This window comes from Sitophilus oryzae, unplaced genomic scaffold, assembly GCF_002938485.1.
Source record: "Sitophilus oryzae breed Bouriz unplaced genomic scaffold, Soryzae_2.0 scaffold_1145_pilon_pilon, whole genome shotgun sequence".
NCBI lineage: Eukaryota > Metazoa > Arthropoda > Insecta > Coleoptera > Curculionidae > Sitophilus > Sitophilus oryzae.
In genome coordinates this window covers 751479-777428 of record NW_022145777.1, presented here as the reverse complement: position 1 = coordinate 777428, position 25950 = coordinate 751479, and the positions used below count along the sequence as shown (strand labels likewise).

General features: G+C 30.4%; 1 protein-coding gene and 1 long non-coding RNA gene across 2 annotated transcripts in view; one reads left to right on the top strand and one right to left on the bottom strand.

Moving 5' to 3' along the window:
* Positions 1–3357, bottom strand: part of LOC115886565 (acid-sensing ion channel 1-like) — a 55651-nt gene extending 52294 nt beyond the window's left edge. The window contains exon 1 of the mRNA XM_030905800.1: positions 2932–3357. The gene's annotated coding sequence lies outside the window, so the exon portion shown is untranslated. The remainder of the gene's footprint in view (positions 1–2931) is intronic.
* A 1155-nt stretch (positions 3358–4512) lies between these two features.
* Positions 4513–5515, top strand: LOC115886273. Its single transcript, XR_004050867.1, has 6 exons — positions 4513–4557; positions 4632–4712; positions 4842–4906; positions 5034–5145; positions 5236–5303; positions 5431–5515. It is a non-coding gene; the product is annotated as an uncharacterized LOC115886273 (long non-coding RNA).
* Positions 5516–25950: the final 20435 nt, after the last annotated feature.

Here is a 25950-nt window from a genome sequence, read left to right as displayed (position 1 = left end):
CCATGACAGCTACCGCCATTATAATATAACAGTTGAACATTTTAATTTTTGAAATAGATAGTTACATGTCTTCTCTTTATGTCACAGTTCACAGTAGCTGTGGCAGTCACTAAATTTGACATTTAGGCTATACACATTTTTTTGAAAGGCAGTTTTTTTTCTCGAAAAATTTTAAACGTTTAGAAAATTTTTCTCGAAAACGGTTAATGTTACGGTATAGAGTGTTTGATATCAAAATTGATAAAATTTTACAGAGAATTTAAGTATGTAATAAAATATGGGGTCCCTATTTAAAATAATAATACCTAATAAGAAGAAGAAGTTGCCGTCAAATTCCGGTATTTCCGGAAGTGCCGCCATATTGAAAATATTTTTAATCGATAGATCTCATTGTGAAACAATGATGTACAAAAAATCTCCGATCTAGATCTTGTAGTTCTCTAGAAACTTCTAATGCACGCTCACTCTGGGACACCCTGTATGTCAACTTTTGACATTTTCGCTAAAAAGAAACTCGCATTTTAAATTTCAATCCAGTGCCATAACTGCGTTAAAAACACTAATTTTTAATCAAAATTCTTATCATATTCCAAATCTTATTTTTTTATCTAAAAAAAAAATAAAAAAAAGTTATAGGTTTCGAGACCCACCCGGTATATCTTCTTACTAGGCTGCTTTTTTCCCAGTTTGGCGGCTTTTAAAGATGCTTACACTTACTCTGAACCGAATGCACTGAATATTTAATTATAACAAGAAAATTGACTTACCTGCTTCTATTTTCTGAGCCTTAATATACATTTTCCATTGCTATACAGGGTTGTTCACCACATACGACACGGAGTATTGTAGCTAAACGATGAGATTTTTACAAATTGTAAGTTTTGGGTTCGATGAAGGACTATTAGAGGTACAATTTAAAAATAATTTTACAAGATACAGAGTGTCCCAAATAAGTAAAAAATATCAAAGTTATATTGTTTTAAATAGAACACCCTGTATATTATTACATTTTTAGTTTCTACGATTGATAGCGATGGCGGACGACGTGCACGTATGTGTCCGTTGCTCGGATAATTTTATAGTGAATCAAAAGTTTTTAAAATGTGAAATTGCATTAAAAAATTTTAAGGCTTCATTTCTCCAAGGGTATCAAAGTTTTTAATACTAAATATTTACTGAAGTTTATTTACTGATCAGTTATTGTGTTGCAATAAAAAATAATACTACCTTATACAGAGTGTCTAAAAATTTATTTTAAATAATTATTAGCTTCAAACGGCAATAACTTGTTTAATTTAAATGGAACACCCTGTATATTTTACGAGAATCAGATGCACAATTTAATTGTCTATCAAATTATATCATACCATTTTTTACCTATCTCTTTAAGTTTCCGTAGAAAATGTATTTTCTTGTAATTTAGAACTTATTTATCAATATACCCATGGACTATTGACATTTTAGATTATTTTTAAAGATGTACCAAATTTTTAAAGAGTACAGATACTAATATTGTCGATATAATTCGTTTATTTCATTAAAAAATAAAAAACACTGTTTAAATATTTGTTAAAGAGGACCAATTAATATGATTCCAGTATTCAAACTACATTAAACTGTTATTACATTATTGTTAACATTAAAAAAAATTATGTTAAACATTAAACTACATTACTGACTGTTTGCGTTGATTAATAATAATTGCTCCAAATACTAAAAAATTGAATTTTGTATGGGCATTAGACAGTGTGATAAAAAGTAACACCTTAAAAATGATATTTCATTTTTTAATAAATGCTTATTTATAACAACAGAGACTTTAATTTGATAACTTATTATTATATTGATTTCTGACTCAAATCCATATTTATTTATAATAATTTATTAACGAACACAATTAAGTATGTAATTAATTAGTATATGGGCGCAAATAATGGTGTTATATTTAATTAATGGTATACTCTTTTATAAAGATTTAAATAGTTTTCTTTTTGCATACAAATGGGCTAGTAATATTATCGTTTTGCTAAAAACGATAATATTACTAGTCTGTACATTTTGTACATTTGTTGCTTTAAAAACAATCTAAAATGTCAATATTCCATGGATATATTGATAAATGAGGTCTAAATTATAAGAAAATGCATTTTCTACGAAAACTTGAAGGGATAGGTAAAAAATGGTATAATACAATTTGATAGACAATTTAATTGTGCATCTGATTCTCCTAAAGTATACAGGGCATTCCATTTAAATTAAAGAAGTTATTGCCGGTTGAAGCTAATAATTATTTAAAATAAATTTTTAGACACTCTGTATAAGGTAGTATTATTTTTATTATTGCAACACAATAACTGATCAATAAATAAACTTCATTAAATATTTAGTATTAAAAACATTGATACCCTTGGAGAAATGAAGCTTTAAAATTTTTACTGCAATTTCACAAAATTGAAAATATTTCAAAAACGGTAATGTTTAAGTATAATAAACCTTAATCAAATTTACCTTTATTTTAATCGTAGAAACTAAAAATGTAATAATATACAGGGCGTTCCATTTAAAAAAATACAACTTTGATATTTTTTATTTATTTGGGACACTCTGTATCTTGTAAACATATTTTTAAATTGTAGCTCTAATAGTCCTTCAACGAACCCCAAACTTACAATTTGTAAAAATCTCATCGTTTAGCTACAATACTCCGTGTCGTATGTGGTGAACAACCATGTATAATCCAAAAGCATCTAAAATTTGATGAAAAACGATTTTTTTTCAATAAAAATGACACTAACATTACTCCAATTACCATATTTTACATATTTCCATTATTTTCTGTAATATTATTTGAAGAATAACATCATCAAGTCGAATAATACAAGTAAACTTTAAAAACATTTACCTACGATACTAATTTTTATTAATACTTACCTTATATTACTAAAAATCTCCTATAACATCTGTCTGTTCTAATACCATAACCATAACAAACCCCCGCATTGCTGTATTGGTCATTATTGAGCCACAGCACACCACAAAATTAGTGACAATTTCTTCAGTAATAAACAAATATACAGGCAAAAGCCGTGCTAAAATTACTCCGATTTTTTTCTTAATATCTTTACGGTAAAAACTGTACCCGAGTGATTGTTTTTATAATACAGTGTTCCTAGATGTCCGTTACGTCGATTAAAGGGGTAAGTTTTTCGAAATCTTCATTAATTTACGTTAATTTTGTCATTTTTTTGTCGAATTTATTAACCTAAAAGTGCGAAGCGTCAAAGTATTTTTGTTTCGCGTTGACAGCGCCAGCCAGGAATTCCATGGCAATCGCGATGGATTTCCTGCGCGCATCGACCGGCGTCGACCGAGAATTTCGAAGCTGTCTGGGACTGAATGCCGCTTGTATCGACGTTTTGAGCCAGAACTTTCGAATTTGTATCGATCGCCTCAAAAAATTATCGATGACCACTTATAATTTTAAAATCTAAACATTTTACGCAATCTTGACCTATATTTATTTTATCTTTTACATTATAGGAGGCTTGTCTCGTGTACTTAGATATGAAAAAGCGGTACATAAGCTACAGGGTGTGAGTTTTTTTGCAGGGTATGAGTTACCGAGGTAATAATAGTTTTAAACCTAATTTAATGAAATTTGGGTAAAATGTTATATTTATTTTATCTTTTATATTATAGGTGACTTGTTTAGATGTACTTAGACATAGAAAACCGGTATATAAGCTACAGGGTGAAGTCTTTTTACTGGTTATCGTGATGTACAGAGGTAATAATAATTTTAAGCCTAATTTAATGAAGTGGGGTTAAAATGTTATATTTATTTTATCTTTTATATTATAGGTGACTTGTTTAGGTGTACTTAGACATGGAAATCTGGTATATAAGCTACAGGGTGGAGTCTTTTTGCTGTATACAGAGGTAATAATAATTTTAAGCCTAATTTAATGAAGTTTGGCTAAAATGTTATGTTTATTTTATCTTTTATATTATAGGAGGCTTGTTTTGTGTACTTAGACATGAAAAAGCGGTGCATAAGCTACAGGGTGGAGTCTTTTCTTTTGGTTATCATAAGGTAATAATAATTTTAAGCCTAATTTAATGAAGTTTAGGTAAAATGTTATATTTATTTTATCTTTTATGTTATAGGAGGCTTGTTTTGTGTACTTAGCCATGAAAAAGCGGTACATAAGCTACAGGGTGGAGTCTTTTTGCTGGTTATCGTGCGGTACAGAGGTAATAATAATTTTAAGCCTAATTTAATGAAGCTTGGGTAAAATGTTATACTTATTTTATCTTTTATATTGTAGGAGGCCTGTTTTGTGTACTTAGACATGAAAAACCGGTATATAAGCTACAGGGTGGAGTCTTTTTGCTGTATACAGAGGTAATAATAATTTTAAGCCTAATTTAATGAAGTTTGGGTAAAATGTTATATTTATTTTATCTTTTATATTATAGGTGACTTGTTTAGGTATACTTAGACATGGAAAACCGGTGTATAAGCTACAGGGTGGAGCCTTTTTGCTGTATACAGAGGTAATAATAATTTTAAGCCTAATTTAATGTAGTTTGGGTAAAATGTTATATTTATTTTATCTTTTATATTATAGGTGACTTGCTTAGGTGTACTTAGACGTGGAAAACCGGTATATATGCTACAGGGTGGAGTCTTTTCTTCTGGTTATCATGAGGTAATAATAATTTTAAGCATAATTTAATGAAGTTTGGGTAAAATTAACAGAGTATTTTTGTTCTGGACGGTTTTATTTACCTCAAATATGAGATGAATTATTTTTTCTAACTGTTTTTTTCTCTTTTAGCTTAGTACATGTGTACTTGGAAATGAAAAGCTACAGGGTAGAGTCTTTTTTCTGGTTATCATGAGGTAATAATAATTTTAATCTTAATTTAATGAAATTTGTGTAAAATTAAAAGAATATTTGTTCTGGACAGTTTTATTTACTTCAAAAATGAGATGGATTATTTTTTCTAATTGTTTTTTTATTTTTTAGGTTAGTGCATGTTCAAATATGACATTAGTGGTTGAATTCTGCAATAGACATGATCAAAAATGGTAACAAGCTAACTTGGCAGTATTTATTTTGCTTAAGGATATTAAATAAGGTAGGAACATACAGTTTTATGTTGATTAATTATTTATTTTGTTGATTAACGCTAATTAATTAGCTATCAATCAGTTTTGTGCTTGTTTAGGTGTGCTTGGATATGAAAAAGCGGTACATAAGCTACAGGGTGGAGTCTTTTCTTCTGGTTATCGTGAGGTAATAATAATTTTATGCATAATTTAATGAATTTTGGGTAAAATTAAAAGAATATTTGTTCTGGACAGTTTTATTTACTTCAAAAATGAGATGGATTATTTTTTCTAATTGTTTTTTTATTTTTTAGGTTAGTGCATGTTCAAATATGACATTAGTGGTTGAATTCTGCAATAGACATGATCAAAAATGGTAACAAGCTAACTTGGCAGTATTTATTTTGCTTCAGAGATATTAAATAAGGTAGGAACATACAGTTTTATGTAGATTATTTATTTATTTCGTTAATTAACGGTAATTAGTTACCTACCAATCATTCTGTGCTCTTTTAATATTATATGTAGAGGGTCAGGCAATATTGCGTCGGGCATCTGTAGCTCCTAAAATAAAAAAAAACTTGTGAATTTTGTTTAAGTGCGAACCTAAAGTATGTACGAGTGTGTGTTTCAGGAAAATATTTTAACTTGTATAAGGTGGTTCAAAAAAGTGTCAGTGGATCGGGATTTTTTTTTTTTAAATGGAACACCCCATATTTTATTGCATTTTTGGCTTCCTTTCAGATTTACCTAATCCTAAGATATGAGTAAATATATTTCGATAATTGCACAGATATGAATAAATAAATAAAAATATGTATTTTTTAACCTTCCTTAAAAACATTGTTACAAATACAAGAACTGTCCTGAAATCAATACTATATTAGATATTTACTTTAGATAGTCTATACTTACTTTGCTATAAATATCGTAATCTTAAACCATACAGGGTGTTCGAAATTCTACGCCAAACTTTTCAAAAATATAAAATAATCTTTCTTTGCTTTTTTTAAATGGATCACGCTGTATATTTTTTGTTAAAAAAATGAACATATTTTGTAGAGAAAAATCAATGGGTGGCTTTCTGCGAAAACGTTAAAAATTTTGAAATACTCTTAATCCAAAAAAATGTTCATATACAGGGTGTTCCATTTAAAAACAAACGAAGAAAAATGATTTTATCTTTTAGAAAGTTTGGCGTCGAATTTTGGACATCCTGTATGATTTACGATTACCATATTTTATCAAAGTAAGTATAGATATCTAAAGTCTCGGTATATTTTTAATGTTTTACTTTATTTGATAGAAAATGACACTCTGCATGGAATGACATATCATATGTCAACTTTTGATATTACCTCGGATATTACCGTTTCATCTAATAAGCACAACCTTTCAAAGCAAACTTTTTAATTCTAGAATAAAATATTTTTTTTTATCAAGTACTTTTGGATTGTAAATATTTTAAATTGTTTTTGTAAAGTTTATAACACGCATATTTACATGGGAGTAGATTTAATATTGTCTGGAAATTTAATATGCACGAATTCGCCGATTTTTTGCCATTGATTTTTGCTCTGTATTTGCGAAAATAAATTATTTACGCGTTGAGTGCTCTTATACGAAAAATGTTATTGAAAATGTATAGAAATATTCAATTTACTAAAGGAAATAAATATAGGAAATATTTATTTATGCTGGGTTATCCAAGGTACTTTCTATCAAACGGTATTGAAAGAAAAAGTTGGGTAATTGATTAACCACGATTCTGCTTAAACTACTTGACATAAAAAGCTTATTTTTGGCGAACGCATTTTTTGAGAGTCAAATTCGAACGAGATCAAACTACCCCTCAAATATTACCAAGTTATATAATAATATCGCCATATTGCTTTTTCTCATGCTGATATAAATGTGAGAAAATTTTATCCAGTTCGTATGTTAATGGAAATTCTTGCTTTGCTTTATCATCACCATTATAAACGATTAATTTGACGCGAACGAAGTCACGGGTAAACGCATTTAATAAAGAACTCTAAAAAATCAGTTTTAAATCGATACTACAAAAATTAATAAAACATTTATTGAATACCGTAATTATGTGTTCTATTCTTTCACTCCATTTTATTTCTGCGAAACTCTACAAAATAGCATCCGATACGGACGCACAATCGACAAATATTTCGAACATTTTTAATTAAACCAATTCTATTGTTAATTTTCAAAAGTCACTTTTTCAGTTGTTGCGCAATAGTGCCGTTATCCCCGCACATTTTAGAGCCCTTTTTTAATACCCTTCGATATGATCATCCAGGAAAGCTGAAATTGGGTGCAATTTTGCAAAATTGAAACACGTTTACCTCGAAAAAGCTACACGCACGGGCTAAAAAACGAATGAAAAAATCGAGGTTATGACATTACGTTTATCCAATTTTGCTATCGAACAATATAAAAGGCAAAAATCCGGGATTCTCTTTGATTAAATCGGAAATTAGAGGGAAAGATGAGCTTAAAGTGGCATAATTAAACGAATTCAGAGAATTTGACAGAAACTGAAAAATTGACATTACACTGTACTGTTCGGATCGCTCTCAGGGGTCGGGTAAAGCGGGTATGTGGCCGAAGGAAATACCGTATGATCGAATAAAAACGGCGTCAACGATGGCTATGAAATGAAGATCGCTGTCATTTTATATGTAAAATTATATGGGAAATGTCATCGATCGTCATTTCCAAGCCAACTGGACGCCGTTTTTTTCGATCATACGGTATATAGTACAATATGGCCGACTTAGTTACGAAAATTGGTAATTTAATGAAAAATAAGCTGGCGTTAGCGAATTCAGAAAGTGATTTACTCTTTGGTTAACAATAACATTTTTCAGGATTGTCAAGTTGACGTTAAAGTTAGGTTATTAGGTGGTTGTCATAAATCATAAGTAAATATATAGATTATTGAAATTATTTAATAAGAATAAAGGTATTTTACCGCAGATTCGAAGAGATTTTACCTAAAGGTATTTTATAAACTTTCTCAGTCAGAATATTAACTCCCCTGTTTCTTATATTTCAGTTAAAGGGACGTAATAACTATAGGAAGTAAATTTTTGTTTTCATGTTTTGACGATATCTGAGAGTTCCTAGAATTATCAAGATTATTGAATAAAAATAGTTGTTTAATAAGTGAAATTAATAGAAAACTTGGAAATAGGATGATGCGTTTCATGTTATAGTTGATAGATCACCCCATTTCTCTTAATTTGTTTTTATTTCAGTACAGTTAATCACAAATTGAATTGATGTGTACAAAAACAGTTATATATTTTCAAACATCTTATTTAAATAGTTCTTTTATATACTGTTAAACTGTATCAATTACAAAATATTTAGCAAAAAGTTATAAGGTAATAAATTTTGTAGATATAATTTATGAAAATTTATATAAAAAGATTAGAACACAATCCTCTGAGGGAAAAAGAAGTACCCAAAAACTCATTAAATATACTTTATTAAAAATAACAACATACCAAAACAGTCATCCATGCAAACTGTAATAATCAGAACATTATCCACATTATACCTTTATTAAATTTGTTTTCACACTCCTGTCAGGAAAGCCAGAAATGTTTGTTTAAATATTAACTTATTTTAAATTGCCAGAAACACATCAGAATATGTCACAACCACCACTATAGGTCTGGAATCAGCACTAAATTTTATACCTAGTGATGCGTCAACTAACAAGCATAGGATAAAAAAGAATTATTAATATAGAGTGTACTATGCGATGTCCTTCTGCTTATTTATGAAATTAACTAACTCTTTCCTTTCAAATGTTAAGAATACCAGTAAAATAAAACATAATTTTTGGTTTGGTTTGGTGTTTGATATTCTAACTACATCTATTACAAACCTTAAGTGCTTTTAGTGAGTAACTGTATTTTTTATTATTGTTTGTGTATCCTGTAAAGAAAAAAAATATATATTTCAAGGAATATAAAAACAATGCGATAGATATCAAACAGATTCATAAAAACTACTTAAATTGTACATATTATATATTTCAAGGGTTATTTGATCTTTGGTCCCATTACCAACATTACCTTATTTAGGTCTTCTCTACCAACTCAACTTTTAAACCTGTTTTAAACCTTCTTCATATTTTAAAAATAATTTACAACAATCTGTGATGCCCGTGCTGTTTCCTGAAATTAATATAAGTTTTAGTCTATTTATTATCATATACATATTACAAACCTGAAAATTACTGATACGAGGAGACTTCTCAAAATAATTGAGACCTTTTTACAAACATCTGGACTCATTTTTTTCACGAATTTGTGGGCGAGTCAATGTTTTCTAATACGTTTTTAAGGGCTTTACACATTTTTTGAATATCTTCCAGCCTATTCCGCAGTTCTTGATCGGTGAAAAGCTTATTTATAAGTATATAATTAGTACTGCAGGCTGCAGGTTAAATAAAAGAACAAAATCAAGTAGAATTTGTGAATAAAAACTCAGAAAATAATGAAAATATTTGGAAAAAGGAACCGTACACGTCAGTCAAGTGTCAGACTTCAATTAGATTTACCATAGGTTATATCAATTTGAACGATTTGAACTACAGTCGATTCCAGTCTAGAGATTTTCGTTTTTAAGCCTCCCATACGTCTGCCATATTGGGAAGTTTACGTGGAAACAAGTATACAGGGTGTTTCAAAACAAATGCGAAAAACTTCAGGGGGTGATTCCTTGTTCAAAATAAAGGGTAGTTTGCTTCATAAACGTTGGGTCAAAAGTCAACCATTAGGGAGATATCGCGGTACAAAGATGGCGGAAAAATAATGTTCTTATTTTTTATCTTGAAAAAGAAAAGAGATAGACTAATGAAATTTTATGGAAGCATTACTGTTATGAAAACACACTTTCTGGTAATTTTTCACTTTTTAAAATGAGTGGAAGGGGTTGAAATAAACTACCCCTATCATTCTTGTTAACGAAATTTGAAGAAAAATCTTATCAAACACATGCAAAAAAATTAATTTGGATAGTTTAGTTTGTTTAGAAACTTTTTTATCTCTTGTATTTTTTTTATAAAACTCACCGATTTGAAATTAAAAAATAAAATGTAAAGCATTACATGTCAGGACTAAAAATATTTTTAGATTACGAATCTAGTGATAATAATGATAATAATAATAATCTAGATATTAACGTATTGCAGTAGGGTAATGTCAAATAAAACAATATTAGAAACATCTTAAAAAGTGACAGCGGCCGACTAGATTTTTTCCTAAAAAAATTACAGCTGCCCACTAGATTCTTTATCTAAAAATGTTCTTTGTTCTGACATGTAATGCTTTACATTTTATTTTTTAATTTCAAATCGGTGAGTTTTATCAAAAAAACACAAGAGATAAAAAAGTTTCTAAATAAACTAAACTATCAAAATTAATTTCTTTTGCATGTGTTTGATGAAATTTTTCTTTAAATTTCATTAACAAGAATGATAGGGGTAGTTTATTTCAACCCCTTCCACTCATTTTAAAAAAGTGAAAAAATTACCAGAAAGTGTGTTTTCATAACAGTAATGCTTCCGTAAAATTTCATTAGTCTGTCTCTTTTCGTTTTCAAGATATAAAATAAAAACATTATTTTTCCGCCATCTTTGTACCGCGATATCTCCCTAATGGTTGACTTTTGACCCAACGTTTATAAAGCAAACCACCCTTTATTTTGAACAAGGAATCACCCCCTGAAGTTTTTCGCATTTGTTTTGAAACACCCTGTATATTATATTACAGAAATCTGCCTAAGGCTTAGCCCGATCCTGTCGTGTTAAGTCACACCCAAAATTCCAAACACGCGTGCTTTGATTAAGGCTTGATTATAAGGTTTGCAGAGCTTCAGCATTTGCCATAAAATAGCGAGTAATTTGATACAAAACCATATAAATTATATATCACTGTAATCACAAAACTACAGTCTATTTCTCTATAGTAACGGAATTTTAAATTATTACTTTATTTTCGAGAAAATTTAGTCCAAACATAAGGAATATTTTGTTGTTGTTTGACCATCACAATCTAAAAAATAAAGACGTTGTCTAAAAATGTGCTACAATACGGATATAGTATAATCCTTTATCTTTAATTTCCTTCTTCATTTGTGTAAAAATACGTAGCCAGTTTTACATAAAACGTTAAATGTCGAACGCTTATTTTGCTACTTTTTCGGACTAGTGAAATAGACTCTTAATATCTAAATGCCTAAGATTAGAATTTTTTAAAAAATATGCTTTTAAAGTTCTGAGAATTTAATAAACAAAGCAACTACTAAACTTTTAAGATAGTTTTTGATATTGGTATTACAACACTACACTGAAAACAACAGAGAAAAACCTAAAACCTCCCCAGCAAACTGCAGATTTTACGTTTTCAGATTTAATTCGCAAATACGCCACATGGTGTAAAGTAGCGTCTCTGCTTGCTCCGTATCGCTCTATAAGACGCCCAAACGGCTCTAATAGAGATAAAGAATCGTCTCTATAGTTGCCACCGAACGTCATCTTGTGTACTTTAATTGGATACTACAACTAAATGTATCGCTCTGAGAGCTTAGTTGAGCTAAATAGAGCCTGTTTGGTTATATGGGCTAGATTAGAGCAAGGAATAGAACAAAGTGTGTCTCTATGTTCATCTTGGCTGCGACTCTACGGAATAATTTATTTAAAAATGTGTTATAAGTTTTGTTTGTTATAGATTTATCTGGTATCTGTATTAAGATTACTGATAATTTAGTGTTTTTAAAATGAGGACTAGTATACAGAGTAAAGCAAAAATAATATCAATAGACACACACCTTACTGTACAGGGTGGGCCAAATTGGACGCTTTTAAAGGAAAGCACCCTTTTCTATAGGAGATAGACGAAAATCAGTATCGGTGTCTATCTATCGGAGCTCAATTTTCATCAAAACAATGATGGTGAAAACCGCATATAATTTTTTTAATATTAAAAATTTAAGTGCCCAAAAGTTTATTTTGAGTTATCAACAGAAACATTGATTAGGATTATTATTTTTTTATTTTTATTTTTTTTTTCTCACTCTTGGTGGTATATTCTGACAGACGGGTGTTAATTACCAAGTATTGTCACAGTTTCTATTGTTTTGTTTCTATTGTTTTAAGAAGGAGCGGGTTATGTTTGTGGTTTTAATAATTACTGCAAGTGTTTTGAGCAAGTGTGTGAATATGACCTTTTAAATTTAAAATATCGAGGTTTTCTTTAAATTTCCTGTGTGTGAGGCCCGTGCTAGATATAATAAATGGTAGGATTTTAACTTCTTTTTGTTGCCATATTCGTTCTACTTCCTGTGTTAGTGGAATGTATTTGCTAATTTTTTCTTCATATTTCTTTGTTATGTTGTTGTCATTCGGAACACTGATTTCTATTAGATATGTTACTTTCTCTTTTTTAGTGTTAACGTTATATCAGGTCTATTGCATGTTACTGTCTTGTCAGTATGGATCGTTCTGTCCCAGTAGAGTTTTATAGTGTCGTTTTCAAAGACAGATTGCGGCGCGTATTTGTAATAGGGCTGTTCTTCTTGTATAAATTTATATGTTTTTGCTATTTCTTGATGTATAATACGCGCAACAAAGTCATGCCTTAGAGTGTATTCTGTACCAGTGAGTAGTTTACAACCATTTGTAATATGCTCTATTGTTTCACTTTGGAGGTGGCAACGCCTGCAGGTATCCGTTTGTTGGGCCCTATCTTTTATTATGTATTTCCTGTAGTTGCGCGTTGCTATTACTTGATCTTGTATCGCTATAATGAATCCCTCCGTTTCCGGTTGCAGTTGCCCTTTTTGTAGCCATGAATATGACAGTTCTTTATCGATGTCGGGGTTGTTCATAATATGACAGTGTTTTCCATGTAGTTGCTTTTGGGACCATTTGTTTTTCTTTTCCTCTAATGTGAGTATATTTGAAACAGGAATATTTTCTGCGTTAAGATTTAATGGTGTGTAGTTAGCATCCGCTATAGTTACTGCTTGGTGTAATGATATTAATATTAGGATTATTATTATTTGGGACATCCTGTGTATTTTTAATTAACTGAAAAGAACTTAAAATTACCTTTCCAAAAATATAGCACACTTGATATTTTGTTATAGTCCTCCTCGATTTTTGCAGCCAATTTCGAGAATAATTGAATTAACCGAGATCCCAGCCTTTGACCGCCGAGGCCGCCGGACTTAGTGCTTATGGATTTTTAAACGGTTTTATTTAGCTCGACCGGTACGGTATTTATTTATTTGTTTGGGTCAAAATTAGAAATTGAAATTTAAGTACCTTCCTGTTGTCAGATTGATCTGAAATTTGGTACACACCTTTAGTTCCGATGACAATACAATATAGTAATATCAATAACATTGTAAATCTAAGATGGCCGCCGGTACAAAATGGCGGATTTCATATTTTTCCACAACCTCCTCAATATGGGTATCAAATGAAAGGGCTACACTAGTAGAATACTGTGATTATGACAAAATTTAAAATCCAAAATGGACGTCGTTACAAAATGGCGTATTAGGTGAGGGCATGAGTAGTCGTGTCCAGAACAGTTGTGTCCAAGATTGTGTGACGTTAGAAGGACAGATAAAAAAAAAATAGGTGTGTGTGTGTGATTAGATGTACCTATGTAGTTAGCGGTAGCTTTACCACCCAAGTTAAGGTAATAGGTTAAAACGTGCTGAGGACTGTATGGCATTAGGGTGGCTAAAAATGTAATGTCCCAAGCGTTTTCCCCTCAAGATTGGGCGCCTTTTGTTGTATATTATAGCCTTGCCCCTCTACTGAACCTCTGGGGGGGGTCGACCGTTAAAATGTCCATTACTCGTGGGAACAACATGAATAAATAAAAAAACAAACAAAAATAAAAAATCGGTAAAAAAACTTTTAAGTTGAACAGTTTTATGTTATGTGCACTGAAAACTAGAAAATAATAATAACTATTAGGTATTTTGAACTTCTAGTTCAGAAATATTTTAGTACTAGGCAGAACAGCTTTTAGGCATATTAGACTAAAATAAAAACGTGGGGCCCCTCTGAAATCCTACCTATGGCAAAGCATATCTTTATACTTTGGTAGATCATGAGCTCGGCGTTCGCTGGTGAAGCCGCCACGGCTGGTTATTGATTGTCAAAATCTCCAGTTACGATTATAGTAAGTCGATGCAATCCACACTTAGTATAGAAGAAAGTATTACAGCAATAGTTAATGGGCCCCACGTTTTTATTTTAGTCTAATATGCCTAAAAGCTATTCTGCCTGGTACTAAAATATTTCTGAACTAGAAGTTCAAAATACCTAATTGTTATTATTATTTTCTAGTTTTCAGTGCACATAAGATAAAACCGTTTAACTTAAAAGTTTTTTACCGATTTTTTATCTTTGCGAAAGAATAAAGGTGCTTGTTTTTAAATTGCCTGTATAATATAGACAAGAATTAGTACTTAGCGGTTATGCAAGGGTATCTTTTACCCCCACTGAGTTAGTGAATTCTGCGAGAAATATTCAAAAAGGGCCCCGTCTGTCCATAACAGAAGACGGTCGACACCTTGATATAGCAAAATCTTATGTCTTGGTTTGCTATTTATTTTTATTGTTACTAGATATATTTTAAATGTGTTGATGTTATTAAATATAGTTTAAATTGTTATAAAATTCTGCATCTCCCATTGCAAATATTATTTTCGTTTTAATTGCTGCTCACAGATTTTTTTGCATTATAGCCGACGCGGCTGAAGAGGAATTGAGCAAAACATCAAGTATGCTATATTTTTGGAAAAGCAATTTTTAATTCTTTTCAATTAATTAAAAATATACAGTGTGTCCCAAATAAAATATCAATTGTTTTGTTGATAACTCTTAAATTATTAATTTAAAAAATATATACTTAAACCATTAAATTCTACGTAAAAAGGTGCTTTAGAAATGTTTTCATAAAAATACAAAATTTTCCATAGCAAAAAAGTTACAGCGATTTGTTATAAATGCACATTTTTGAAAAACACCCCGTAACTCCGAAACGGTAACAGATATCGAAGTGCGGTTTTCACCATCATGTTTTTGATAAAAATTGAGCTGCAGACACCGATATTAGTTTTCGTCTATCTCCTATAGAAAGGGGCATTTCCCTTTTAAAAGCGTCCAATTTGGCCCACACTGTACAAAGAGGAGGTCTCCATCAATTGTCGATTTAATGAGTATATGTATAGAAAAGAGTAAAAAACTGTCAATTTTTGACCATTTTTTACAGCATGATAAGTAAACATGGTAGTTAAATTAGAAAAATTTAACAAACCATCGAACAGGAGCACTGTACCTATACTCACTACAAAGATTTTTTTGGTTCCCCTGTATATATTTAATTTCGTAAACTCTCCAGAGCACTGTGAAAATACAATATGGTCCGCGGAACGATAAAATAAATAACCCTAATGTTTATAATTAGTTCTATACGCAGCAGGCGGCAGCGGCAAATTTATATTCGAATTGCAAAAGTAATTTAGTAAATAAACAAATTACTAATCGAGATTTTAAGTAGTCCCTGTCCTATTTATCATTAATAATTTCGTTCAATATGGCTGTCGACGAATTGCACAGAGTAATTAGTTTATTTATATTGTAATTAATATATCTTTCATTTAAATAATGAGCGCTTTAATATGTTTATTATACAGGGTGAGTTTCCCACGATGTTCTTTATGGGTATCTTGGAAACTACTGGAGATAGATGGGGAAAGAATTGCAGTTTTGTGGGGTCATAAATATGCGCTGTTCAAATTTTTGAAAAAGTTAATGGCTTACTAGATATTTAGAAAAATACAAATTTGGGCTATTTTAAAAATTGTCCCGAATTCCATTATAAGCTATTTTAGACAAAAACTTTTCAGATAAAAATTGTAGATAATTACATCCTTAATGAGATTTTGTCCTCCGTGTTTTCTAAAGCCTGTCATTTTTGACATATGGCACAAATATATGTTTTTTTAAATGGAAACCCACCACTTGACCATACATTTTCGAGGATACATTGACCGGTGAATGTTACGTTTTTTAGAGAACGGTTTTCTAGACATGTTAGAAAAATTAAATATAGTTATAGCCAATTCTTATCTTTCTTGACTAATATCACTTAGATTGGTATTCTTATTCTGTTATGATTTATAACTTATAAAAAGTCAGAATATATTACTAAACGGTTCTTTACAATTTATATTACACAAACTAAAACTTAAAAAAATAAAATCACTACATACACTTTAAACTATTTTAGGAAATGTTCAAAAAATCCGCCATTGTTTTGAGTTGCATCTTTTTAAAACTGAATTACTACCTATTCGCACAGAAGGACCGGTCGACTTAATTTAACTTCTTCTGTACCGCGCCTTCGAGTACCTCTCTTAATTCATAAGTTCTTTTGTAAACCTTATTGTTAACCATACCGCATAAAAAATCAAATCCTTATTGTTAACCATACCGCATAAATATTTTTTCGATGTATTTCGACAATTCCGTCGACGGCCCAACCGTCGGCCAAGACAGCCGCGCATCACTGGTTGGTAACTGCTCACTGCTCCTTTGTCGCGCCGGCGTCTCGGGCTTGCGTCATGCGAGGTTGCCGTAGTTTCAACAATTTCAAATTCAAGACACTCGAAGCAATCAAATTCTTATTAAATTTTAAAAATCAAACAGAAAAACATGAAAGGAAACAAACAAAACACAAATGAATTGATTATTGATAAGGTCACACAAAAGAAATTTCTAAAATGTTTATCGTAATTCAGAATTCAATATATCGAAAACAGCCCGACGAATAATCAATTCATTTTTGTTTTGTTTGTTTCCTTTCATGTTTCTCTGTTTTATTTTTAAAATTTAATACGAATTTGATTACTTCGAATGTCTTGAATTTGAAATTGTTGTAACTACGGCAACGTTGCTTAACATCGACGCAAGCCCGCCACGACGGCGCGGCTCAAAGGACCAGTTTACACGTGGCACTCTTGGCCGACGCGCGATGGTTGGGCTGTCGAAATACATCGAAAAAATAGCGAAAAAACAAAATACGTATTTAAAATTGTTGAGTGAAACATGTATTTTCTTAGATTGAAAGTGTTCGTAAAGTGGCGATAAGAGACGGTATTCAAAGTAATGTGCGCTTTTCCAGGTGTTTTGTAAATCAGTGTTTCAAATAAAACAGAGAAACGTGAAAGAAAACAAACAAAACAGAAATTAATCGATTATTCGTTGGGCTGTTTTCGATATATTGAATTCTAAATTACGATAAACATTTTAGGAATTTCTTTTTTGTGACCTGGTTGTGAATAATATGATGAATCATTTTCGTAAACATCATAAACGTAATGTTTTAGTTAATTTTCGGTGGTTTTTGTTAAGTTTTCATTGAAAGGGTAAGTACTAAATTTAACATTCCTAATTTTTGAGTAGAAATTTGTCTATCAATTTATAAATGTAGAACTATGTAGAATGTGGATAACATAGGAGGTTGCAACACTGCAAGGTTTAGATACACTGTAGAGAAATCTCAGGTGAATAAACAAGTGGCACTAAAAAGTTTTTTCAAATTTCCCGGAAAATGTCAAGAAAAATTTTAAATTTTCAACATTTTTTTTTTCGCAAAAAAAACCTCATAGGCGTGTTTCTGGGGTTGAACTATACTACCAGTTAAAATATTTGCACTTATTTCTGGGACACCCTGTATAAGATAGAACCATGATGTTTGGAAATTAGTAGAGATCACTTAGGCCCACATAGCCAACAAAAGACAACAATGGGCCCACTTACAAAGAGGTTATCTAAATTAGTAGTGGGAACTATCGAATGAATACTATCGAAACATTCGATAGTTGCAATTCATTCGAATAATTCGATAGTTAGTAAGAAAACATTCGTTGAAAACTATTCGAATAAAAATTATCGAATAGATCCGTCATCTGCCTTGAAATATTGTATTCCAGTAATTCGGCAGCAAAAACCATTCATTTATAAAATTCATTCATTTATGAAATTCATTTATTCGTCAGGATCGATTATAATAAAATATTAACTGAATTTTAGTTGTCGCCCGGCGACGTAGGTTTCTTTCCGAGAAACCCGACAGCGGTCGGTGGCAATGCTAGGAAAGAAGCCGGCATCTTTGATTTTTTGCGGAGTCAGATATAGATAAGGACACATTATTTTTTTTATTAAGGTGCTAGTATTTACACAGAAAATACAATATGAAGGGCGCTGTTGCCATATTTTGGTATTAGTTGATATTAGCAAAGAATATTATTGTTTGGCTTTAGTTAGTTAGGGATAGTATGTCTATATATTCTGCATTTTTTTTATTAATATTTTGTTGTTACACTGCAATAATACTTGTTATTTTGGATGTAAGAAAATGATTTTTAATGTTTTTAAGCAAAGACTGGTTTAATAAATAATAATAACAGTAATTATTTGTTATACCTATTAACAACAAAATTTAAAATGATTTAATGTAAATATTTTTTTAAGTAGTAGCAAAATATAAACAACGAATTAGATGTCAAAATTATTTATATTAGATCCTATTTAAAAATAATATAGTCTCTAAATTTTTTGGCAACGTTGGTTTATTAAATAATAATAATTACAGAACTAATTTGTTATATTAACAACAAATTTTAAAATCATGAAATATAAACATTTATTAATTTTCTAAGCATGCAGTGTAATGGAACGAAAATATAAATAAAAAATTAGAAATCAAAATTATTTATATTAGGTGCTTTATATTACTATTTAAAAATTATATTTACTTTTACTGGCATTTAGTTTAAAAAATAAATGAAATATTTCTTCGCAAAAAACTACATGTAAGAGAATTAGCATAAACAAAATACAAACATCGTTAATTTTTTTTTTAAATTGACACGTGTAAAACTTTCATTTTAATTTTCTCACCCCATAGTTTGAGTTCGATAACCCCATTTACTTAACCACATTACTTAAATATGATTATTAAGTTCAACTAATTCATATTATTAAAATATCTAAAATACAAATATGTATTTTTAAAATTAATTCTAAGTTCATCTCATTCTAAGTTCAATCAAAATTTCCCATTAAAAAATAGACCATATACCATATAAAATTAAATAATTGAAAGATCGGACTACGGACAACCATACAAATTTTCGGAAAAATTTTGACCACCTGCACATGCACACAATAGCACAGTATTTATTCATACGGCGAAGTTATAAAAATTTGGAAGAACTAATAATGCCATTGACGCATACAAAAACCAAACGAATACGAATACTAAATTTCATTTATCAAAAGCATTCGATAGTCGTGGCGCAACGATAACCATTTGGTCGGACGGCGAGGTTGTCACATATGCTTTAGTATACAAATGAATGAATGATTTTATTCGAATAAAACCATTCGATAGTTGAAATCATTCATTCATTAACCATTTGATAGTTTAATTCATTCGATAGTTCCCATCGCTAATCTAAATATGTGAGGGAGGCTACACCACAATTGTAAATGGTTGAATAAGCTGAAAATGATGATAATGATGTCTATCAAGGTATGTATTAGTTTACATCTGACAAATTACTACTAAATCGTAAGAATCTCAGGCTCATCTAATGTATCAATGACTTCACCTTTCATATACCTTAGAGACATCATTCCCATATAAATTATCTGGTCCCGTAAACGTAAGCTTATGGTTAAATATTATCGAGATCGAGACTGCGTCATTACCGGTATTACGACAATAAGTCCTTACTTTTATCGTCTATTGTGCCTCCCCTCACTGCACTTCGGCCCCTCTTTTGCTTCTATTCTTTCTCCACTGCGTACCTTTTGAAATTGTACAGAAGATTTACTTTGATTTAGTGCAGTTTTCGGTAGCCTGTACCGTACAAGGCTGGGTAAACACAAATTTGAGTTTTTCTTTATTAACTACGTAAAAAACGTGTAAACGTCTTATTTCTTTTATTTTTTTTTGTACTAAATGTTTAGAAATGTTTTGATGCGGTTTTTTGTAAAAAAATTTCGCACTGGGGATTCAGGTGGTAGCTCTGCTGTAAAAAATGTCAAGTTGCCGCATTTATTTATTGGTTTCCTGACATTGTCATTCGTTTTGATACTTTAGTTTTGTATAGTCTATAAAATGAACAACTTTGAATTTTGACCGTTATTTTTTACCAGCATGGCAAATATAAAATCCCTCTGTCAATAAAGTTACTGATATTCTTTAAATTGAGTGACATAGAAAGGAAAATTATATGAAATAGAAAAGGAAAATTATAAAACAAGTCACAGTTCTGTCTCTTCTTGCAAAAATCAACACGAAATGGTATAATTGTCAAAAGTCAAATGTCATCAGCTTTTGACATTTCTAAATATCAGACCAATGCCGTCTCTAAAAGAACAGCCTCGCAGCGAGATTTATGACGTCACGCTAGTTAGATACCACGGATTAATAAATATGTTGTAGAATACATGGAAAACATAATTATTCCTCGTGTTTTTGTTTTGTATTTTAAAAATGATATAGCTTACATGAAATATACATAATATACAGTTAATAAATACAATATATTATATACCTATTTATAGTAATAAATACTTTGGCAAATAAACTATGAACCATACAAATGCAGCAAATGTTTTACAATATACAAATAATGAATAGGTACATAAGATAATGGGTAAAATGTAAAATAAATTTTAAATTGAAAATTAAATGAAAATTGATTTAATCTTAATCACGTGACTTAAAGTTTATTTGGTATACTAAGGGCTGGTAAAGGTTAGTCTTGGGTCGAGATTTCCGTATGTAAGAAGAGTACAATGCGTTTATAATGTACTGAACAAAGAGAGGACAGGAAACACGTTGCCAAACGTATGAAATAAACCGAGAAACTATACACATCGCTAAGAGACGTGGAAGGGGATATAGCAGATTTGTCGCAGTTGACCGGTCGACCCAATCAATACCTCTGTCAGTACTTAAAATTTTAGGGAAAGGTGTACGTCATGCGTTCAGCTTCACGATTTAATTACGTCTCGTGATACTTAATTTGTTTATTTATTAACGAGTCGTTGTAATTTTCCCTATAGCTTGAATTTTGTAAGTGCAAGCTAGAAACACTTGCATTTTTGGTAAAAATAAGTGGAACTGAGTGGGTGTTCGATAGTGGTCGCGCTATTAGAACTCTGAATTCAAAAATCGATATCTCGAAATCTATTAGAAATAATAGATTGTAATTTTTTCAAGAACTTTGTTAATATTTCTGCTGTATTTTCTTTGTAGACAGTATGTGAAAATCTTTATCAATAAAAAAATTACACGATTGCTGAAAATTGCTATGCTCTAAAAGTAAATGGATGGATTGTTTACAATTTTTGAATGGAAAACCAACCTTATCGAATTTTTCTTATGTAAACATATTGTAAAATATCCGATCTTGAAAATAAAAAAAAGTTTCGATATCTAAAGTGATTCTTGAGTTATGGCCTGTTATGTGTTAAAGAGTTTTTAAATCATCGCGATTACTGACGTTTTCTCGTTATAAAAAAATGACACCCTAACGATATCCTTATAATTCCATGTCAGACGCTCAGAAACATGTCTAATGATTTTATCTAGTTATCTCTTGAAAAAAAAAGTCTTTTAAAAATAATCGGTTTGCGATCGTGATTTTACTTTACTTGATAAGGAAAGGCGTATCGGCAACGGCGCTTTTTTTTTCTTTCTCTCACTCCGACTTAATTAGATCCCTATGCGATTTACTTCCATACATGTAAATGCCGACCCAAAAGTAACTGTTGCCAGCACGGTATGAATTGTAGGCATTTAATACACGTTTAACAGACGAATTCACTAGATACGTAGATAGTATACTAAGTTTACTACTACTGATACAACTTATTTTTTGAAATTTGAAACTTTTTGATCCCTTTATTTTAAAAAAAAAATCACAATCTCTACTTAGTCTCTTCTTTATAGTTTTCAAAGATCAGAATTTCCCCAATAATGGAATAATTAGGGCAACAAACAGTGGCATATCTACTAAATACGCCCTGGGTTCCTGGGTACTACTCCAATTTAATTTAGAATGCATACATTGGAAACTAATAAAAAAAGGATAAAAACAAAATTAATACTAATTTAAAAAGAAAAATCAAAATTATAAACAATGTCAGTCTAAAAAACATTTCATCTAATTTATTCATCATTGTCTACTATTTTTAGATAAAATATTTTATTATGATTTAATCATTCTTTGCGACGTTTGCGCACCAACCCTGGTCCTCTACTTCTTCTCTCGTTCCCCCTATCTCTGTCTTACGCTTTAAATTAAATTGGAATAGTATCCAGGACGTATTTAGTAGATATGCCATTATTTATTGCCCAATAATTTATATAAGTCGCATGCCTTCGGACTAGGCTGCTTTCTTTCATCCTCCCCGTTGGAGTTTCTTGAGAAAATTGCGAACTAGCATTGTTAGTGTAGCTAGTTTGTTACGCTTATAAATAATGATGGCTGGAGTAACTGAGAGAACGCTATCTGGGCTAGTATTTTAACTGATATTTTCGAAGATTGAGAGCCATACTTTGTTTTGAAAGGAAATTTTGGTTTTGCAAAAAAATGGAAATTTCATTGTCTTTAAGAAATTCGGATTCATCTCTTCAGAAAAGTCCATTGTCAAAATTTAAATTATTTTTATTATTATTATTATTATTATTTTTAATTTCCATTACCATTATTTTCTGATTTACAGTATGATATATTGGGATCTCGAAAACTATAGGAGATACGAATATGGTTAGAGTAGGGCAAAGTTATGCATTAATGTGTCTAATAATATGCCGTTTAGAAACATTTAAAATTCAATATACGAGAAAAACCGAAAATTGAAAATTTCGATTTATTTTTTTTTGTAAATAAACACAATGAGGATCAAAAAATAAAAATAAAAACAAAACAGAAAATTAATTAATTTTTTATTTTTTTAATTTTTTATTTTATTTTTTTTGTTTCTTATTTTTATTTTTTGTTTCACATTGTTTTTATTTTTTTAATTTTTTATTTTATTTTTTTTGTCTCTTATTTTTAATTTTTGTTTCACATTGTTTTTATTTTTTTATTGACAAATATTTGCCGGTCATTTTAACCTCGAATTGTACGTTAAATTTCAACCTGGACAGTGCTGTTTCTTCTAATATTTTTAGTGTCTTGTCCTGGCCGGTTGCGATTTTTTGTTAAATAGAACTAGGGTGGCTCATTAGTATATTTGGAAAAATATTTTTACGAATAATTTGAAACCACACGGAGGGTGCCATTTAAAAATCAAAAGTTGAATTTCCGGTGAAACAGGAAGTGACCGAAAACAATTGAATACGTCAATCAATCCTAATTTATGTCATATATAACACATCAAATATCGTTTTCTATCTGAAAAAATAGCCACTTTTGGGACACACCCGGTATATAAAAACTATTTTTTACACGTAAAAATATAGTTTTTAACTAGCTAAAAACTAATAATTTTTTACACAAAAATATCTAGATTTTACAGCCAAAAACTATTTGCTACACTTAAAAAAGATTATTTTTACACGTAAAAGCTACTTATACTCCCCCAACCCTTGCTGAGTTATCTATTTCGATTTTTTACTTGATTTTTTTATTTGTGCGAAAATTATCCTGAAACCTTTTTATTACCTACCCCATATTTAAATAAATAACCGCGAAAATCTCCAGCTAGACAACACCCATTATCCTAACTGCTATCCAAACACCATCTTTACGATTCCGACTAAAAAATAAATAACCAGTGGGCGTTTCTGGCCCTTTTTTCCTACTGTTTTTCCTTTACGTATGCGTGAAATCCCATTTGCCTTTATTTATTAGAGGCAGTTTAACTGAAGAGCGATGGGGGTGAAATCTCTTTCACTCTATTTTTGATAAAACAAAGATGGGCTGTAGAGTATAATGGGGCAGACCCTTTAGGGTCAAGTCTGTGAATAATATATTCGTAGGATGGACTGGTAGGTAATATCTTTTAGGAGAATAATAGATTATTTTAATAAGGAAAGTTTGTGTTGTTTATTGGCTGAAGAGTCCATAAAAAATCATCTATCACTATTTTTTTGGTTATGTTTGAAAGAAAATTTAGTCGATTTTGTATAAAAAGAAATTTGTTTTTTTTTTAATTTTGAATATATCTGGAAATCTTCTAGAAAAAATCAATTTTTTTCGAAAAAAAAAACAACATTCACACTGTTGACACAACTGTAGCTGTGAGGGATTTCCCGTTGAGCAGACTATACCGTGTGCGTCTCAAAAGTGGCTCACCTCTATAACTTTTTTATTTTTTCAGAAAAAAAATCGAGATTTGGTATGTTAGTATATGACATAAATTAGGATTGATTGACGTATACTCAGTTGTTTATGGTTACTTCCTGATTCACCGGAAATGACTACAACTTTTGATTTTTAAATGGCACCCTCGGTATTTTTTACTTTATTCGATAGAAAAGATAGAAGAGATATGTCAACTTTTGACATTTTCGACTATGGTTTATTTGAAATTGCAACACGCGATTCATAACGACAATTTGATTTGAAATACCAAGTGTGTGGTACCAAATTATTCATAAAAAAATGCTTATTACAAATATGCTAATGAACCACCCTTGTTCCATTTGGAAAAATTGAGATATGATTAAAAATACGATTTGGGCATCTTTTAACCGGCCAGGATAAGATACTAAAAACATTAGAGGATCAAATCTATTTTTCCAAGGCTTCTTGATTAAAAATTAGTATTTTTTAACACAACCATGGCAGTCTAGATTTAAATTTAAAATACAATTTTGTTTTAAGCAAAAATGTCAAAAGTTGACATATGATATGTCATTCTATCCAGAGTGTAATTTTCTATCAAATAAAATAAAAAAATATCCAGGGTGCCATTTAAAAATCAAAAGTTATAGTCATTTCCGGAACAGGAAACAGGAAGTGGTCGAAAAGATTTGAACACGTCAATCAATCTAAGTTTATATCATATACTAACATACCAAATTTCTTTTTTTTATCTAAAAAAATAAAAAATTATAGAGGTGAGCCACTTTTGAGATGCACCCGGTATACCATCGCCGACCGGGGCATAAGAAATCCAATGTAAATTTTAAAAATGATGAATAAGTTCTTCCCATTTGATTTTAGAGGAAAATTTATTTGAAACTTTTTAAATAATTCCTTAAAATAAAGCAAATTGTTCAATTTGAATGGTGGATATGAAACCACATATATTATCTGACAAACGAATCTAAAACAGCGGAAGGAATTCGAGCAAAAAAAGTCGATGTTGTCACGTTTAATTATACAAAGGTAAAGTTGCTCGATATTACCCAAGAACACGGCAAACTAATAGGATTGCTCATCCTCATAAGACGTACGTTCGCCTCTTCCCTCAGCTGGCAGTTGTGACGTCATTGTAGTCCTTGTCATGATAGTGTGTATTATTAGTTGCCTATGGCTGAGAAATTTTGAGTTAATTATTTTGTCAATTTTACAGTTTTTGGAGCTGTAGAGTGTATAAATAAATTCATTTTGTGTTGTGGATTGTGACAAAGTGCTTAATAAGTACCTACGATATTGTTTATTAATTATTTTAAAGCAAAATATGCAAGTACTCTAAAAAGAATGCTTGCAAAAGGTGATGCTGGGAACTGCTGTTCTTA